Source organism: Euprymna scolopes, chromosome 27, assembly GCF_053919585.1.
Source record: "Euprymna scolopes isolate OS-2025 chromosome 27, ASM5391958v1, whole genome shotgun sequence".
NCBI classification, from domain to species: domain Eukaryota; kingdom Metazoa; phylum Mollusca; class Cephalopoda; order Sepiida; family Sepiolidae; genus Euprymna; species Euprymna scolopes.
In genome coordinates this window covers 76,308,042-76,321,680 of record NC_136508.1, presented here as the reverse complement: position 1 = coordinate 76,321,680, position 13,639 = coordinate 76,308,042, and the positions used below count along the sequence as shown (strand labels likewise).

The following is a 13,639-nucleotide window of genomic DNA, read 5'->3' as shown; positions in this document are numbered from 1 at the left end:
CGCATTAGCCTAATGAGAGGATAATACGCGGAAAAATCTGTGCAGTTTAATTACTGTCTATCAGTTCATAACTTACTGTACATATGTATGTGTCTATGTATGCGTGTATTTGTGCCTGTCTGCGTAAACGTACGCACACGTGCGCATAATACACAATTATACAAAATACACAAAAATAAGCACATTAATATGATTTTGGTTTAGGTGCGTAAGTTGATATATGTATATGCATGTGTGAGTATGTAGGAGTGTATGCATGTACGCTTATTTGTTGAGTGTTTTTCAGTCTGCTTATGCGGTGGTGTAAGTATATATGTTTATATATGTGTGTGTTTTGTTTTACTTATGTAAGTGTTTAAATGAGTCTTTATGTAGGTGTGAGTGTCATGACGCGCGTTTTTTGTCTATGTGTGTATATGTATTCGTGTGTTTGTATGTATATGTATTTGTTTGCCTGTGCGGATATGTATGCAAATATGTTAGCGTATGTATATTTCTGCTCACGTGTGATTCTGTGTTTATGTGTGTGAATATATGTGTGGGTGTGGATGCCCGCGCTTGGTATATGTATGTGTATGCAATTTTGTGAGGCTGTGTGCAGAGAGAATATAGGATAATAATCAGGCTGAAGTGTATCGAGGGACCTGGAGCTTTTCATTCCGCAAGAAATAGATGAAATGATCGATGCCAAAAGTCTCAAGATTCAAACCAATAAAGAAATAAAGGAATAAGAAATCGAGAGAGAAAAAAAAACAACTTCCCAAGGAAATCAGAAAATGGCAACGTTCGTTTAAATATATTGATTGTTTGGCTTTAAAAATTAGCTAAAAATTGCTTCTATACGAGAAAAGAAAAGGAAAATAAAAAAATAAAAAATAAGTTTTCGGGAAGAAAAGGCGTTGCGGAACTAGACAATAAAACAAGGTGGATGGTTCTGACTATATAAAAAAATAGAAAAGGTAAGGAATAGATTTAAACGAAAACATTGAAAACTAAATTGGCAATTGTACAAAAAAAGTAAAATAAGGAGAAATTAAGAAGTAAAAAAAAAACACTGAGAAAAGAAAGAAATCAACTAAAATGAAAACGGAGATATAATCATAAAAGTTACATATGAATATTCAGTATCTATCGCTGTCAAGGGCAACCCCTCCTTTTTTATTATTTTTTTTGAAGAGATACGCATGAGACACGACTCATTAGTCAAGCGATCCGCGCTGCTATACGTAATTCAAAGTAATTTGCTTACCTGCCTCTCATATTGGCAAAGTTACACACAATAAAAAAAAATGGTGGACAAAAATAAATATACAGCAAATAAATGTTACCAAAGGCAGTATTATTTACTCTTTCACATAACTGGATAAGTTTTTAATGTTTTAACTGATGTTAAATTGTTTTTGGTATTTACTTGAAAATCTATTGAGTTAGAACGAATAAATGTCGGTCTTCTTACATACATTAAGAGTTTCGATAATGGCTCAATCATTGAAAATTAAACAAAATTCTGATAGAATATTGCTGAAAATTAACTTCTTCAAAAAAATGGGTGCAAAATATGCATGATTAGTTTAGTTTGCATTTTCCGTTACCCCTCGTTTTACTGATTCTTACATGCTAAAACAATTGAAGGACGTATTTTTCTTTAGAAAAAAAATGAAGACTCGCAACAACAAAAAAGAAGGGTTTTCATAGCTTTATTGCAATTAAATTCTAATTATTATTAGTTCAATTTAGTAAAATGAAAATTGTTAAATGAACATAAACACCTATGCTGTGTATGAGAATGAAAATAAAGTTAATACAAACGTGCAAACTCCGTAGGTGTTAGCGAAAAATAACATTAGAAAAAAAAATGTTTCGACATTTTTAGCGTTCTCTCATTTAGCCGACTGAGCAACCTTTATTACGTCAACTAATCGTACGACTTTGAAAAATTGTTTGCTGTGAAAAGAGGACATTAGTTTTAATTAATAACAAATCCATAAAACATATGTAATAAATGTTCACTAACATATTTATACTTTAATGTATATGAGTAAATAAATTTTGAACTTCGCGATTAATTCAATAACAGCGTAACATACGACCGCAGCCGAGATTGAACTCATTGCATGAATTTGTAGTGTAATTCAAATCTTGTCCGAAGCTAAATATTTGACCCTTTGCCAGGGCTATTACGGGTATCTTTTTTTTATCGTGACGCCATCACTAGATGGGTTGCCTACCACGGCTTAAGTAGAGGCTCATCTACCCTCGAGAGAAGGATACCGCGCCAGTTTCCCAACCTGGTATTTTACCTGGCGGTAAGTACAGCGCCTCGCCTTCTCATCTGGTACTGGCCAGACTCAACGTTGCTTAAATTCGGTGATCTGCAAGAACTGGTGTGTCAACGTGATTGTGCCGTATATAATTAATTCAATAGGATTGTTTTCCAAATAATGGTATTTTGTGACTACTTATCACAGCATTTCGGTTTGTATTTTAATTCAAGGGAAAAACTAATCGAAGTCAGGTGTCCCTGCATGACGCAACTCACATAATAGGCTACAATTGGCAACTCCGCACGAAATGAAGGACGCAAGAGCAAAAAACAGCACAGTCAGCACTGTTGCTTAAGAATTATCCACATATGTCCAACATGTGGGAAATACTTTAGAGCTCAAATCGATCTAACACGCCATCTTCGAACCTACATAACAGTTGCATAATCACGGCCATCTTTCTTAATTATTATCAGTTATCTTCAATTAATTTCGCCACGAATCTCAAACTATGCCGATTGGTTGGTTGGTTGTTTTTGTTTTACGGCATATCAACCCTTTTCGGGTTATTTAATGCCGAATCCAAAGATTTATAAGAACATTTTTTTAATAGAATATATTTGTTGTTTTCAAGTCGGTTTCTATTTAACCCATAGTTGGAACCCTAACAGGTACTACCACTCCGGGTCAGAGTTGACCTGGGAGCAATGGTAATTAAAGGGTGGCTCCACACTCCCCAAAGTCTACAAGCTGGGGCCTCACCACTGGATATAGTTTAAGCTCATATTCAGGACCTCAAACTATGCTGAGTATGAAGAAATGCGGTTACTACTACGTAACCTAGCTTCATTATAAAAACACAATACAGGCACAATTATTACACAGGATTCAAATTTCGCTTGATATCGTACCTTTAATAATCCAAAAAGCTAAATGTAATAAGACGAATAGCAGTACAAGAACGGTTAACATTTATTCCACAGGTTTACCAGTTGTGCACCAATTTAAGCAAGGAAACACGTGTAAGAAAATAAAATATTATGCATAAAAATAAATATATATTCGAATTTAGAATGCTCATACCGACACACACACACACACACACACACACACACACACACACACACACACATACACACACATATATATATATATATATATATATATATATATATGAATGAATCTATGAGAAGATTTTGTAATGTACACAATTTACGTAAAGTTTTAAAAAGAATAAATGGAGTCATAATGAATCAGGGTAGGATATTACATTACATAATAAAGTGGGGAAAAGAATGAACGGCGAAAAAATATGCTCGTTAATTTAATAGTTAAATGACGATTCTACTAAAACCTAAAATGTATATTATTTTTTTTTAATCTAATTCGACCAAAGATAGAAAACAAAACAAAATCCCGAGTTACCTTTTGACCGACACATCTTCAAAAGTGAAACGTCGGCGAATAGCGTTTAAAATAAATAAATTAGTACTTTCCTAAAGTGAAATTGTGTATGTCCGTGTGTGTGTCCACTTCCCTACCAAATAACTCTGTCAATTTCCAGTCTAAAGACTCGAGATTTGACATAAGGTCTATTAAGATTTTGGGAAAATCTTAATCGGTTTTCGGCCATAAATTTGGCTGTCAAGGTGTCAAAGTTCAGCGATTTGATCTTTGAAAACTCTGCCAAACTCCTCCGCCAATTTGGGGGGTAAACACTTGAAATTTTACATGTAGGTTACTTGGGCGTGGATCTAACTTTTTAATTTGATTTGAGCCCATAAAATAAATGAAGGCGTCAAAATTTGGGTCCAAATTAAGAAATAAATTGGTCTCTGCGGTCTTTACCAAATTACTCAGTTAAGTTCTAGTCTAAACGTTTAAAATTTTACATAAATGGTATTCAGAGATAGGGCAAGCTTTTTAATCCATTAGGGTCGAAAATTTGTGCTGCCAAGAAGTCATCAGTCCGAAAGCAAAAAGGTGATTGAAATGTCCAAATTTCTGTCAGATTGATTGCCGATGTTGAAACCTCGACTTACTTGTACTCCGAAAGTACACTGACCGATATTTATCTCTTTCTCATACCGAGAGGATGTGACATAAGGTCTGAAACTGGGAAAATGAGTCGATGCTCCAAAAAAAGGAGCACTTCGGGCCTGAAAAAATGCCTGAGTAGCCCCATTGACATTGCCTGGTAAGAGCCCCTCAGGCAATAAGCGATAAACTTGCTTCTTCCGAAATCTCGGAGGCAAGGCATGGGAGAGTGTACCTCCTAGGGCTACACAGAACATTTTGCATCAATCCGACAGCAAAACGAGTGACGAAAGTACACGGACTGACATTTACCTCTTTCCCACCACGAGTGGATGTGACACAAGTCGGAAGGCGAGAAAATGAGTCAAGTGCTTCAAGCGCAGCATTTTGGCCTTCAGTTTCTGTCGGCCTGATTGTCGAGGTTGGAACCCTGACAAAAGTTAACTGCGAAGTTAACAGCCCACTCCGAGAGTTATATTTCTCGGTCTATTTCTGTTATTAGGAAGAGTTCGTCTTTAGTGAATGAGTTCCCACAACAATAATGTTACAGAAGTTCTGTGGACAAAATTTTTTCCCATGGTCTTTCTTTGTAAATTTTTTTATTACGAACTCCAAATAAGCAATAATCAGAAAACGTAAAAAAATATGGGTGACAAAAATTAGTAAACGTTTTATGGTGGACATTTAAGAAAACCCAGTATTCTTTGCCTAGATCCAATTTCTAGGCTTCAAACCTAAGGTACTATGTTGATCTAAGTTCTGCACCATTATGAATGAATAAATATCACCCGCTTTTTTATTAAATAATAAACGTGCAATCGTTCTACCCAAATGAAACCAAGACACAAATGTAACATTCTCAGATAAACATCAGTATTCATATTTAAAAAGAAAAAAAAAGGAAATTTAAAGGTAAAAAAATGATATTTGCAAAAGCGAAAATAGAAAAATACACTCCAAAATGAAGAAATTCAGTAGCTCGGTCGTAATCTAAAAATAAAATCATGGCGCCATCAGATAGCGGAAAAATGGTCAGATTAAATACGTGATTTGTTGTCTGTTCTCTGGAAAATTCCTTTATCTATATTTAAAAAAATATATATTTTTAGAGAACCTTTTCATCTCTACGAGAAAGAAAGATACACAATTAAAAGACAGATAAAAGATGGAAATAAATAAAAGAAAATAGTAGATGATAGAAAAATGAAAGGCAATGACAAAAACTAGATAGAGTATTCGATGACAAAATGTTAGTAGGAGGGCGATTGCTTATTTGCATGTGTATCTCTATCTCTATACCCATCACTACTATTATATATAAAAGGAACTTTGTCTGTGTGTGCTGCTGTGTGATTTTGTTCCTTATGGACGCTAAAACGGCCGCGCCGATTTTTACAAACGTCACGCGAAGCTAATTATGCGCCTGGCAGTGTCCTTAGATAAGTTTTATATCGGAATATCTTCGACAGTTATCGATAATCGATATAATCCGATGAAAGTAGAAATAGGCGAAGTTAACAGTTAACACAGCATAACATCACAAGGTTATTGGAGAAGTGTTCTTTTTATCACGCAAGCCGAAAGACCCGACATATAAAATCAACAGTATCTTCTTTGATATGATAGGGGCGCGTTAAAAATTAATGTTTCTGTTTAAAAACATGATTGCATCATGATACACGATTTAAAAAAAAAAAAAATCCTTGATTATCACCACAGAAGCAGTCAAGCCAGCCATATAAACTCAACAGTAGGTTCTTTGATATGACAACAGCGCGTTAGAAGTGAATATTTCTGTTTAGAGCACAATTGATCCATGATGCTTGACTTCTGCATTTTAACCTTTAATTTAAGTCATACTATATGAAAAATAATTACTAAAAATCAACAGTAGGTTCTCTACAGTGCAACGTTGACTACAATGTATTATGAACTAAGTAATTGCAAGGAGGCACGTGAACCATCTCATTGCACTGCGATGGGTCTCCAACTAGAGCAGGCAATCAATCGATTTGATTGAAAAAAGTCAGTTTTCACCGATTTCGATGACAATAAAAATATAAGAGTGTGAAACATTCGTTGATCATCATTTAATCCCGGGCAACGTTGAGTCCTCCTGCTGAGGTGGAGCGATAAAGTTTTCACTCTAAATAAAACCACGCTACAGATTTATTTTAAAACTTTTATTGATAAAATCCATTCAGGTAACTTGATTATGGAGTAGAGATGACATCTCTTCAATGGAGCCGTCTTCAGCCTCAATCACTGCCTCGAGACGGATGCGGACCGAGAGTGCCGGCGGGAACTCGATGCATACTCAGTGGATGGCACCGATCATGCTGGCTTTGGTGTTGTGGGAGGTCATGTTGGTGATGTTCTCGACGTATGATCAAACGAAATAGTCCAGCGGGTCTAGGTCGGGAAAGAAGGGGGCCAATGAAAGAAAGGTATAAAGTCGTAGCACTGCTTCTGGATCTCTTCAGACTTGTCGCCTGGCGCCGAGCCCTGCTACCACACTCAGAATCTGCCAGCGACCACCTGATTGCACCAGAGGATCACCACAGTCTTTTTCATATCCAGGTACACTTTGGTGCTGACTTTCAAGGTGACTTCGAAGATGTGAAGTGGCATGATGTGGCCGTCACATGAAACCACAACAAAGACTATAACCGTGGTTGAAAACTTTTTTATCATCACTCTGGGCACGTCTCTGTTATTCATGCCAACCCAGCGGTGCATTTTGAGGGTGCTGGCAATGGTCCTGTTATCGTAACTTGGATCAGTAGTAAGCATGAATTGTACAGCAGCGCATTTCCGACCTCACTTTTTTTTTTTTTTTTTTTTTACAAAGGCATCACCACATTATCAAGGCCCAGAGGCCACTCAAGGATAAGGGTTAAAGAGTGTACAGTAAAAATTGGTCAATATAGTAATCATTAGTAATGCAAATTTGGTAAATTTAATAACTTATATGGAACGGCTCATCAAGAACTTATTTACTTTAGACTTGAACAGAACCATATTGTAGTCAGCCGGAAAGCAGGAAAACGGAAGACAATTCCACAGGCGTGCAGTTCTAAGAAAGAAGCTTTGTTCATGGAATCTACGTTTAGGTTTAGGCACAGATAAAGAGTGGGGGAAATTATTGATAGTGTTTACAGCTAGACGAGTGTTTCTTGTGAAAGTTTGGCGAGGGGGGACCAAAGATTGAAGCTCAGTTGAACACTTTCCATGAAAATAACGATACATCAGAGACAAACTCGCAACATCTCTTCTGTGAGATAGAGGTTGCAAGGAGGAGAAAAGGACATCTTCTACGAGGCTACGAAGTCTATTTTGAACTCTATCAAGGCAGGACAAGTCCTTTCTAGCAGCTCCTTCCCAGATGTGGCAACAGTATTCCATCCTTGGACGTACCTGGCTCTTATATAGGTAGAGAAAAGCATCAGCAGTGAGATATCTACTGGATCGATAGAAAGATCCCACCATTTTTCCAGCGGCCTTGGCAACAGATTTGATATACGTGTTCCATTTAAGATCAGGAGTAATGGTCAAGCCCAGAAGCTTGTCAAAACTTGAGGCCTCCTGAAGACGAGAGCCATTCATTTCAATTGATGACAAATGTGGATTAGAATGTTGATGATGTAAAGAGAGAAGCTTGGTTTTAGATGCATTAAAAGTAACCAGCCACTCCTTTCCCCATTGTACTACGTGCTCAAGATCAGAGGAGAGAGAATTGGAGAGAACTTGGTCGTTTACTGTCTTAGATGTGGTACCATAAATGGTAGTATCGTCAGCATAAATGTCTACAAATGATGTAAGGATATGATTTGGAAGATCATTAATGTAGATCAGGAAAAGAGTTGGGCCCAGGATGGATCCCTGAGGGACACCGGCATTAATACTGTGAGCTTCTGATTTTTGCCCCTCAACTACTACTCTTATGAACCTATCAGAAAGAAATGATTTAATAATTGAGAAGACTTTTCCAGCTATACCATAGCTAGCGATCTTATGAAGTAAACCTTTATGCCATACCCTATCAAAGGCTTTAGATATGTCAAGAGCAATTGCCCTAGAAAGATTGCCACCGTCGAGAGATTTGCTAATCCTATGCGATATAACTGTAAGGACATCTGCTGTAGATCTAGCAGAACGGAAACCATATTGAGTGTCACTAAGAAGGTTATTTTTGTTGAGATGTTTGATTACTTCTGTATTTAACACAGATTCTAGCAACTTACTCATGACGCACAGGAGACTTATTGGCCTGTACTGAGAGGGGGATGAGCGATCACCTGAATTCTTAAATACAGGGCATACTGATGAGATTTTTCAGGGAGATGGGAAACTATTCTCCTTAAGACAACGTTTACACAGTTTTGTAAGTATGGGCGCTAATTCAGGTTGAAGTTTTTTGAGTACTATAATTGGAATACCATCAGGGCCAGTTGCTTTACTCGAATCAAGGTTTTTGATTAGCTTCGCAACATCACGTACAGATATACGTATATCACATAGCGTGTTTTCTGATACAGGAGGAAATATTGGGGGTTGGCGGTCTTGGTCGCAAAGGGTAGAATTAGCTGCAAAGTTCTTGACAAAGAGTTTGGCTTTGTCTGATGCTGACGAGATTACCTCAGGTCCATTGATAATAGTTGGGATGGAGCACACGCTTCTGTTCAGGGTTCTGTTTGCTATTTGCCAAAACTGGTGGGAACCAAGCCGCTGCTCAGCTACTTTGGACTTAACAGATTGAGCATACAACACTCTTGCGTTCCTTATTACTTTCTTACTATGGTTGCTGGCAGTCCTGAAAACGGCTTTAGTTTCCATACATCTATTACGTTTGAAGCAGTGGTAAAAGTGATTTCTGTGCGCAATGGCAGCAGCACATTCTGGAGAGAACCATGGCTGGCTGTTAGGTTTTTTCTGAAACTTTTTAGAGGGTATGAAATTGTCAATACCTACAATTAACCATTCAGTTAGGTCTAATACTATAGAGGACACATCCTTTTTAAACATGGAATGCAGAGGTAGATCAGATATAAATGTACGGAAGCTATCCCAGTCAGCCTTAGTGTATCGATATACTGTACGATGAAGAGGTACGTCTGGGGACTTATTACATTTCATTTTTATCTTAATTGATACAACAGAGTGGTCGGAAGATCCAAGAGGCGACAGAACAGAAACTGAACATAGTTCAGGGCAAGTTGTGAGAAAAAGGTCTAGTAGGCTCGCATACTGGCCGTCATTATCGGGCACACGAACATTGTGTCACTTTGAGACATGATAGAACGCTTTTATCGCTCTTATGATCTGTACACAACTGGCCAACTATTAATAGTTGATTGTCTGCAAAAAAAAGAAAAACATGGGTGTGAACTTGTTTACCCTTTTCTTTATCTTCCCTTACTCTATGACTTTTAAATTATTCAATTTTTAATTATGATTTTCCATGTCTCACTGACTTTAGCAAATAGGGTGTATACCATTATAGCTATTTGCTAATATTTTCTCCTCTGAAGAGATGGTAGACATCGAAACCCTATAGGATAAGGAGATAAAAATTATTATGTATTCTTTGTCTTACTTAGGAAAATAAAACTCTTTGATATGAAACTCAAACATTTCACTACAACATTTTTTAAAATTCATTGAATCACTTAAATTATATATATATATATATATATATATATATATATATATATACTTCAAATCCGGTGAAAATGAACAAACAGTGCAGTTTAAGTTCAGAAAATATGTAAATTTGAGTTCTGCATCATGCAAAAAAAAAAGAAAAAAAAAAGAAATGACTAAGTCCATCATTTGCGTTTCCACCATTTAGTCAGAAAAGTCCCCAAGGCTTTAACATATTAAAATTTGAGTTCAGCACCACGCACAACTGCTAAATCGACATGCACAGAACATTATGGACAAATATGGTAAACTCGTCCTAAAAATGGAGTGTTTTATAACCCTAAAATGAGCCCCTGGGGCACACCCAAGAGGTATCGCGAAGTACAGACAAACAAAATTATATAGAAATTTGTTAGTTACAAATTTTCAGAAAGTTTTATAAAAATCCAAGGTATCAATTTTTTTTAATACGCACAAATGTGTCAATTTTAGCCATTTTAACCCGAAAGGCACGTCTAGGGGGGCAACCGGAGTTTTCCCGGAAAATCCGTTATGTTACTTTTTTACTCATATCATGTTTAATGTTTGTGCAAAATTTCAAAAAAGGTGTAGTTATTGAGAAAAGTGCGGACAGAAGAACGAACGAACGGACAATAGAGAATTTACAGGTCCACCCTTATTTTGTCGGGGGACCAAAACTCATACGGGAAATATTTATGTTTAAACATGCAACGGATTATCCAATTCCAAAATGTCTCAATTACTGTATTCATAAAATATCGATACTGAATTGATTAAAATACGCTAAAATTGAAGTGATTTTTAATGGCTGTAATTTTAAGTTTAACGTTTTAGATAGTAGAAATAATTTGAGATACCTTATTGATTATTTCATAAAATCGATAGCGGACACAAACGCACACACCAGACAGATATATGTACATATATATATATATATATATATATATATATATATTTATATATATATGTATATATGTATATTCGTATATATATACATATATATATACATATATGTATATTCGTATATATATATACATATATGTATATATGCATATTCGTGTATATATATATTCACGTATATATTATGTATGTGACTATAATATGCATGTATGTATACATTCATATATATACATAAAATATGTGCGTATATATATTATATATATATGTCCATAATATATATATATATATACATATACATATATATATTATTTTATGTATCTACATAAATTTTTATGTAAATACTTTCAGTGTTTACTTCGACAGTGCTCTGTACGTACTTAGTGTTAGGTAGAAAGTCTTGAAAATATATATGATCTCGCTTGCTGTTCTATATTCCACATGTAGAAACCAAGATGAATCTTGTTGACTATGTTTAAATGAGGAATTATATATATCATATAATGAGGAATTATATATATATATATATATATATATATATATATATATATATATATTGTGACAAGTGTTATTGGAAAGCACGGAATTGTTCTGTTTCACTATTTCTTTTTTGTTTTCTCCAATCTCCAAATAATTTTTTGGTGTTTTTCTCAAAATTGTTTAGGTTGGATCCATAAGTTTCTTTAGCGAGCGCTTTCGATAGGAATACTTCCACCATCCTCAGGCATATACATATTTTTGTCACGGTCACGTGGTGGCGTATTACGAGTTAGATGTGCGGACAATGTTTTTTTATACATGTATACATATTTAAAATTTACTACTGTAGGCATTTCAATATATATATGTATATATATATATATATTGAAATGCCTATATATATATATATATATATATATATATATATATATATATATAGAGAGAGAGAGAGAGAGAGAGAGAGAGAAAGAGATAGAGACATTGTCTGTCTGCCTGAGAAACGTTCTCTACAAAACTACTGTCATTTTAAATTTCTGGTCTACAAACTTTATATATAGGAATTTTGACCCGTGGAACAAATTCGTGTTCGCATTTTAGCTGGTAGATATAGCTGCTTAGAGACAAAAATAAAAAGAAAACAATTAGAACTTGGCAGGAGTAAATCGATTGAGGTGTTCTTCTACATATGCGCAATTACTCATTTTAACGTTTCACAATGTTAATTTTTTTTTAATTTGTTTTAATGCGTTAGGACATAGTGTCGATGACTGATGATCTATATGTTTCGGTTTCGATTCTATCTGATGGCAACCTAGTTATATATTTTCAACTTTTTAACTCTCTAGTATATATTGAGTACATTATAATAATGAATGGATTATTGCTCTTTATATAAGTATCTGATGTCTTTCGAAAAAGAATTCTGAAACCAATAGCACTCATTGAATGTTCTGGGGGAAAACATTGCCATTAATAGAATCTTCTGATTCATGCTAGCATTAGGAACTTACATGGAGATTTGCTTACTGAAACACGTTTTTAACATATCTGAATACCCTATATACCAAATTTCAAGTCTGTAGATCCAAAATTCGTGGAGTATATAGGCTTGAAGTAGGCTCACACATTTATAATCACTTTTATACATATTACTGTTGCACCCGGCCACGCGTTGTCTTGGCTTAGTTTGGTTTACTGGAAACAAACAAAAAAAGAAAATGCATGTTTCTTACATGTTTATGATCTCAATACTTGTGGCCACACAATACTTTGTGATGTTCCATTTTCTGTGCACATATAATAGTGCGTGACTTGCCGACTGTAGAATACGCAACATTGTTGTTCATGTGAGAAGCAATCGCTGTATAGATGTCGCATGGAACTGTAATAGAAAATGAAAATGAAGAGAAATCAAAATAATACCTATACAGTCCTCTCCTGCCACTTCTCGTGTACATACAGAATAACCAACGAAAGAAATGTTAATATACAGTACCTCCTCCCTCAAAAAAAGGCAAATAATATCGAAAAAGAATGATCTTTCTTTAAATCGTTATTGAATATATCGATAAATAAAATTGGCGGGAAGGAATCTGAAAAAGAAAAAAACTATTGAAATAATTTTATGGTCGACAAAATGATACTTAGTCAATTTTTTTCAGAAACATTTTTTTTTTTTGCATAAAATTTTTCAATCAATGAAAAAGTTTTTATTTTATAAAAAGTCAAAGATCTTCAAGCAATCACATGAAAGATATTTTTTCTTCTTTAAAAGTATTTACAAAAATACGTTTTTATGATTATTTTTTTTCTATCGGTTAACATTTTAAAATCAAATAATGAAAAATTGCAGGTGAATTGTTCATGTCTGATAATCCAACTCTGGCACTCATCTTGATATTCAGTCACATATCGATAACTTTTGAAGCCAACTCCGAAGCCGTTTCGTTATGTAGCCGATGGCTGTATTACATACTAGAAGGGCACCTGGAGTTACGCGACGTTGCCCGGTCGTAAATTACGTAGAACTATTAAATTTTAATCCTTACAGAGCCTGAGACATGGGCATGCAATTATTATGTTTTTTCTAAACAATTCGCTTCTCTTACGTAAAAAAATACTTGAGCTAAGATCGAAACAAAATATCTTAAAACAGTCAAGTACCATAAGTATTAACTTGACACGACCTTTAAACGCATTTTCAAACCTACTTATTCTTAACATAAGGAATCTGTCATGTGAACCATCAACACATGCGCATTCATAAAACAGTTGAAAAAACACATAAAAATCTTATG

General features: G+C 35.0%; 1 long non-coding RNA gene across 1 annotated transcript in view; it reads right to left on the bottom strand.

Moving 5' to 3' along the window:
• LOC145248922 (uncharacterized) overlaps window positions 1-12,722 on the bottom strand; it is a 32,711-nt gene extending 19,989 nt beyond the window's left edge. The window contains exon 1 of the long non-coding RNA XR_013863429.1: window positions 12,575-12,722. This is a non-coding gene — a long non-coding RNA (uncharacterized LOC145248922). The remainder of the gene's footprint in view (window positions 1-12,574) is intronic.
• Between the last annotated feature and the right edge of the window lie 917 nt (window positions 12,723-13,639).